This window comes from Mauremys mutica, chromosome 14 (assembly GCF_020497125.1).
Source record: "Mauremys mutica isolate MM-2020 ecotype Southern chromosome 14, ASM2049712v1, whole genome shotgun sequence".
NCBI classification, from domain to species: Eukaryota; Metazoa; Chordata; order Testudines; family Geoemydidae; genus Mauremys; species Mauremys mutica.
The window spans coordinates 24,006,999-24,013,159 of record NC_059085.1 but is presented as its reverse complement, the minus strand read 5'-3'; positions in this window follow the sequence as shown (position 1 = coordinate 24,013,159).

Sequence of the window (6,161 nt, the reverse complement as noted above, 5' to 3'; positions counted from 1 at the left end):
ATTTCTTATTTATCTATGTGACCATGAGTTTGTAAGTGTGAAAGAAAATGTAGTTTGCTAACTGACTAGGTCAAACTGTACATTTATTTACATAACTTTATAAACGGGAAAGTGATTTTCCAAACTACATTATATTTACATCTTAATATTTGCATATATACTTCAAATTGCTATATGCAGTAAGTGCTGTGGGCAATTACTTAATGATACAAGATTTCTATATCCCATGAATTACTGTGAAGTGTTCTACATGAAAGAACAACATGTCTAATTTTACTCTGAGGATGAATGATTTGTCATGCAGAAATGTCCATTAGATCTAAACCATTACTAGAAACATTCAGGGTAATAAATCATCATTTTGTATTAAATGAAAAAGCAGCACCTTTCTCAGTTTGGTTGTTCAGTCATAATCATGATAAATGGAAAATTCAGGACAGGTAAATTTTAATAGGCATCCAAATGCACTTAGATTAATTAGATTATGTTTTCTGAAGATTTTCTCATTTACTCCATGAATCAGAAAGTAAAGCTGAAAATACACAGTAACATTAAAGAGACCAAACATTTATTGTTACATGACCCTACAATCTTGCCTGCATGCAGCTATGGAAGTCAGTGGGGCTTTGTACAAGCACAGATTGCAGGATGGGGGCATGATTGTAAGCATCCTGGGGGAAATATTGCATCTTAATGCATGGGTAGACAGTGCCTAAACATTCTGGATGCTATTGGAACATGAATTATCAAATGGTATTCATGCACAGAATCAGGTTTTTTTTTTATGGTTTAATCCAATATTGCTAAATATGGAGCTGATAAGTTTAAAAATAAACCAAAGTATTTTCAAGAGACTACTGTGAATTAGTATATAGCTGCCCCTCTTCTGACGCAAGCATGGCCCCTCTGCTGAACGATAGATGTCTAGGGCCTGGCCAGAAATCATTGACCTGTAGTCTGGATAGAACTTGCCTGTTTTTACACATATGCACCAGTCCTGGGACAGAAGCAGTCAAAAAGTGCACCAAGGCAATCCTCTCTTCCAACATTTTCAATACAGACACTAATACCAGTTCCCAGAAAGCGACTCTATCCCAGGAACTGCTTCCAAACAGAGAAAAAGTGAGACAACCACCACAGCATGTCTTCCAAAGATGGAAGATTTACTTGCACACTATGAAAGAGTCTGCATGCACAACAAAAAGATCAAAAAGGACATTAAGGTGCAAAGTCAAACCCTCAAAGTTAGGAAATTCCAGAATTAAAGTTGACAGAGTAGAAGCAAGCATCCTGTACTTAGCACCCCAGTGGCTCCCAGCAGCTGGGAGCAGCAATTACAAGGAAAGTCTTGCTCAGCTTTTTTGGCCCTGGACTGGAACATGATTTGTACAAATGAATCTTTCAGAACGGAGAAGCCAAATGCTAGCAAGTCTCTACTGGGCACATACAAAAACAGATTTTTTCAAAGATTTATAAATTTGCCCAGATTTGGGTGTTTTTCCAGCAAATAGCACCCATTTGAACCTCTTTGCCAAATTTCAATGCCCTTTTCAAAAGCTGCTACAGTTTCTCAACTAAGAAAGAATTGTAAGAATTTTTTTAATCTTTGGCAAAAGATTTGCCACTAGTCTCACTCTCAGAAATAGCTAAACTGATTTTGCTGAAACTTTCTGAAAGAGTTGGCCTGAAGAAGACATCCAGCATGGAAAATTTCAGGGAAAACCGCTGTAAGCAACTGAATATGGGTCTTATTATGGGAATTGTTGAGAAAACTTTAATAGGCAGCACAATCAGCTCCGTGTATAAGAAGCACAAGAGTTCTACACTATTTAGTCTTGCTTCAGCACATACTTGGGCACAGCACAAACTCTGGATCTTATAAGACAGTTATAATATTTCACTTTTTTTAAAAAAGCTCTGATGGCCCATTAATCTGAGGGAGTTTTATTACAAGGGCAGTGAAAGATTGTGTGCATAAGGAGCAGAATCAGGGGTGGAAGAGATGGCAGAGGGGAAGCTAAAGAGATCTACAATGAATGCATTTAAGGAGACCCATATGGGCTAAGTGAGTGAACACTAAAAAAACCTCAAAGCAGTGGAGACTTAAGGCCCCAGTTTTGCATGTAGACAATTTACACAGGTGGGAAATCTCACCAACTTTCATTGGACTCGATGCAGGCTCATAGGCCTGCGCTGCATGAATCCAGCTGTGGGACTGGGGCCAAAGAAACAGGCTGAGAGAGGGAGGAAATCAGAGTGCCCCATCACCTTTGTGAATGCAGACTAGAGAGAGCTTAGTGTTCAATGCTGAGAGAGGAAGATGTTAGAAAAAAGCAGCTAGAGAAGATTATGGTAGGGCTGTTTTTGCACAAGGTTAGCATTGGAAATAGTAAAAACCTCACAGCAGGAAAGGGTTCGTTTTGCCAGAACTCTGTGGCAGATCAAACAAAAATTACTGCAAACTATTGCTCTGGGGCACTGTAATTTCAGGGAGACTGTCTCCTTCTCCACACTTCTGCCCAAAAGCCATAGGTATGTGCAAAATACTGTCCAGCTAAAGCATGTGTAAGACTGTGTGCACTGGCCACATTACATGGGTTGTTTCCTTCCAAGGCTGTTGGAATATGATGAGCTATCCTCATATAGGGGAAAAATGCAAAACCCATTTACTGTACTATAAAGTTAACACCTACAAAACTACAAAAGTGCCAAGGTAATTGTCATATTCGGTTATATCAAGCACAAAATGTTCATACATTGGGCACCTTGAATGTAAGCATCAGACGGCAGGAAAGGTTTAAATTTGGTATTTAGGTCTCCACATGACTTGCTTATTGGTGGTTGGTTTCAAACCCAATCATTCCTTTTCTCTGTTTTCCTGCTGTGAATGTGCATACTACTTTTCCATGGTCTATTGCACACATGAATCTCTTGTAGAAATCAATATATGTTCTAGAGATAATGTTATATTCATTTGAAAAGCCTCCAATTCATCACATTTTAAGAGTTTCATTTTCCTATAGCAGGTTATCCTCCTCAAGCAGTTCGTATGAGGAATTAATGCCTCTCTGTTCTCTCCATGTTTTGCCCATTGCAAATAGCTGCTTGTTGCAGATAGCCAAGACAGCTGAATGATCTCTCATACAAAATCTGAAAAATTCAAAGACCACAGTGACAATGACCAAAAAAGCTCCCTGATGCTTCAGACTCTGGATGGAAAAGTCACTAGGTCTGACAGTTGCTTTGTAAGCTACTGAAAAAAAAGTCATGTTATAGTTCCATAACACGTAGTCTCGGTCATTCTCCATTTGTTTTTCCAGTCAACCTAAGTGAAGCCTGTGATCAGTGTTCTAGTCTTGTTTTAGACCTCCCGTTTCTGAATAAAGATTTACTAATCAGCCTGGATGTCTTACACCCTTGAGCGTATAATAAATTTATCCCCCCCCTCAATCCTATGTTAAAGTACAAATAAATGTATGTCACCTAGAAGATGCATATACATGAATCTTCCCTAGTTGTCTTCCATGTGCTTTTTTTTGTTCTGAGAGCCTTTGCTTCACATAAATTTTACATAGGAGAATTTCAGTTAGCATTTCTTTTTGCGCTATTGCCCCTTAAAGTTTAAGGATTTCCTCGCAGTTCATTTTTTTTCAATGAGTTAGACAATAGTTTTCTACTATAAGCCTCAACTCCATTATATAGGTACACTTAAATACTGCAAGTAAGGATCTGTCACTCAGTTTCCACTATAAAGCCCTATTTCTGAGATTGATGACCTGACCATTTTATAATCTGTATGCTGAAAATTTGACATTTAAGCTTTCTGCTCAGAAGCAATTTTGCACCCCACAAATTAAATTGGTTTAGCCACTTTTGTATATAGTCCAAATTCCCTGTAACTAATCAATGGCTTGGCTTATCCAGACTCTGAGCGCTACTTTTTGTGATAGCATACAAATGGACAATTTAGTTCTCATTCTCAGTTGATTCAAAGAGAAAGAAGGGTTGTGAATGCACAAGAACTATGCCAACTTGAGGCAAATCTTGTTTTTTCTATATTAGTCAAAATTAAAAGTGCTCAAACTGCTCATAGGTTTTCATTGCTGGCCTATATTGAGACAAGTGCATTAATGTAAACATAACAAAAACATTACTTTTAACCAAACAGTTTTGCTAGCTAGGATGCTCACTAGGTTCAAACTTTGGTTCATAACTCAGAGCTAGTTATTGAGAATGAACAAGTTCTCAGTGCAGTGAAGGACAAATGTATTTTTAAGAAAACAAGTATCTGTAGGAAGCAAATATTCATTTGTGAGATATTCATTTGGGAGAGTTAGAGAAACGGCCACTGGGGTCCGAAAAAGGCAGATGACATGATAGTGCCAGTAGGAGATAGGGTGACCAGACAGCAAGTGAGAAAAATCAGGACAGTGTCTTATATAGGCTTTGCCTATGACCCCATGAATAAGCAGGCAGCCATGGAAATTTTGACAGAGTTAGGCAGAGTTAGGCATGCAAATGTGTTTACATTTTCATGCATCTGCATAAGCATGGGCTAACAGGTAAAACTAGAGGGTCACAAACTTGGTTGCTTCTGTAGGCCAACCACACCACATCCACCAGGGACTCCTTGAATCCTTCTATCCACCTCTTCCCCCCCCGACTCTGTGTGCCACCCTTCCATTCCAGGGATTCCCCCATTCTAAGGGCTCTGTGGGTGCCTCCCATTCCCTCCTCCGCCACATGCTGGGGCCCTGTGTGCACCCACATCTGCCCACCACTTTCATTTATTCTCTCGGACTAGGGGAGAAGTCTTTCAGGGGAGCAGTACTTAACAGTGAGCAGAACTAAAATGGGGATGTTGTACTGGAAGATGTTAATGGCTGCTATCATCCGGTTCTTTGATCTATAGACAACTACAGAAATGGCTGAAGCTGCTGGCTCTGCAAACCAGTTGCAGGTGCTCTGTGTATTCCCTATTCCCCCTCCCTTTTTGTCTTTTCTGGTTTTTATTTTCCATAGGGTTCTGACCACTGATGCCTAGAACAGAATTTTGGAATTGATTGGAGGCATATTTAAGTTATAGTCAGACAAACTTCATTTACTTGAGTGTAAGACCTCGCTTTGCTCACCCAACAGAATACTCTACAATATTTAATGTAATGAAAGACCCAGAGTCTCCAAATAAGCATTTGTTCTGCCTTTCAGTTTATGCTGTTTTGTAATTGGAACTTGCAGATCTCTCTCTCTCTCTCTCTGATAAGTGCTAAGGGTGAAGTGTCTTAAAATTAAAGCCAGTTTGTGACCACGAAGGGGCTTGCCGGTCAGCAGCAAAATTCTACTATTAATTTGTGAGTCAGCAATATAGTGACATTAGAATTTGTGAAATAGTAATGTGTGCAGATACTTGACCACCATGAGTTTTTCCAGCTGTTGTGGCCTGGCAGTTAGTCTGTTTGACAAGCTAGCAAGCATGGGAAGATATGAAAGCATGAATGTGCTTGAGGCACAGAAAGAATACCGTCAGTTTGTGGATTCTATTTTAGATGTGATAAGTGACCATAATTTAGTGATGTTCAAATGAAATAGTTCATTGGGAAGAAAAACATTTTTTTTTTTTTAAAAAGTGTACTATACTAAACAGTTACATCCATCTAAAACTAGATCAAAACGTTGAAGTGACCTTGCTCTGATGGGAAGATCTAATCATACCACCTCTGTTTTGTTGAGGTGTAGTGAGGAAAATGGAATCTAACATGCCTTTCTATCCATCCACCAGACAATTTTTCAATACCGTAATAGCACAGTCAAACTGCTGGTTTTGCTGACTAACACATCTGCGTGATAGCAGCAAAGAAATGAAAATCAATATCATACCAATGAGTGATCAAGCTTGAAGTCACTATTTTGGAATAGCAGCTAATTATTCTAGCAGGAGAACAAAGGCCATCCCATTAAATATATTGCTGCATGTTGAATAAACATAATCCAAGCCAATTTAGGACTATGCCAAACAGACAGGCAGTTAAAGCTCTTCAGGCATTAGAGAGGAGTAACATGGTCATCAGAATCAAATGATGGCTTGAAAGCAAATAATGAGAATGGAAGAAGATAAATGGGTAATTTATTTAAAGAAATTAATGAGTCATCCTTTGTGCTGT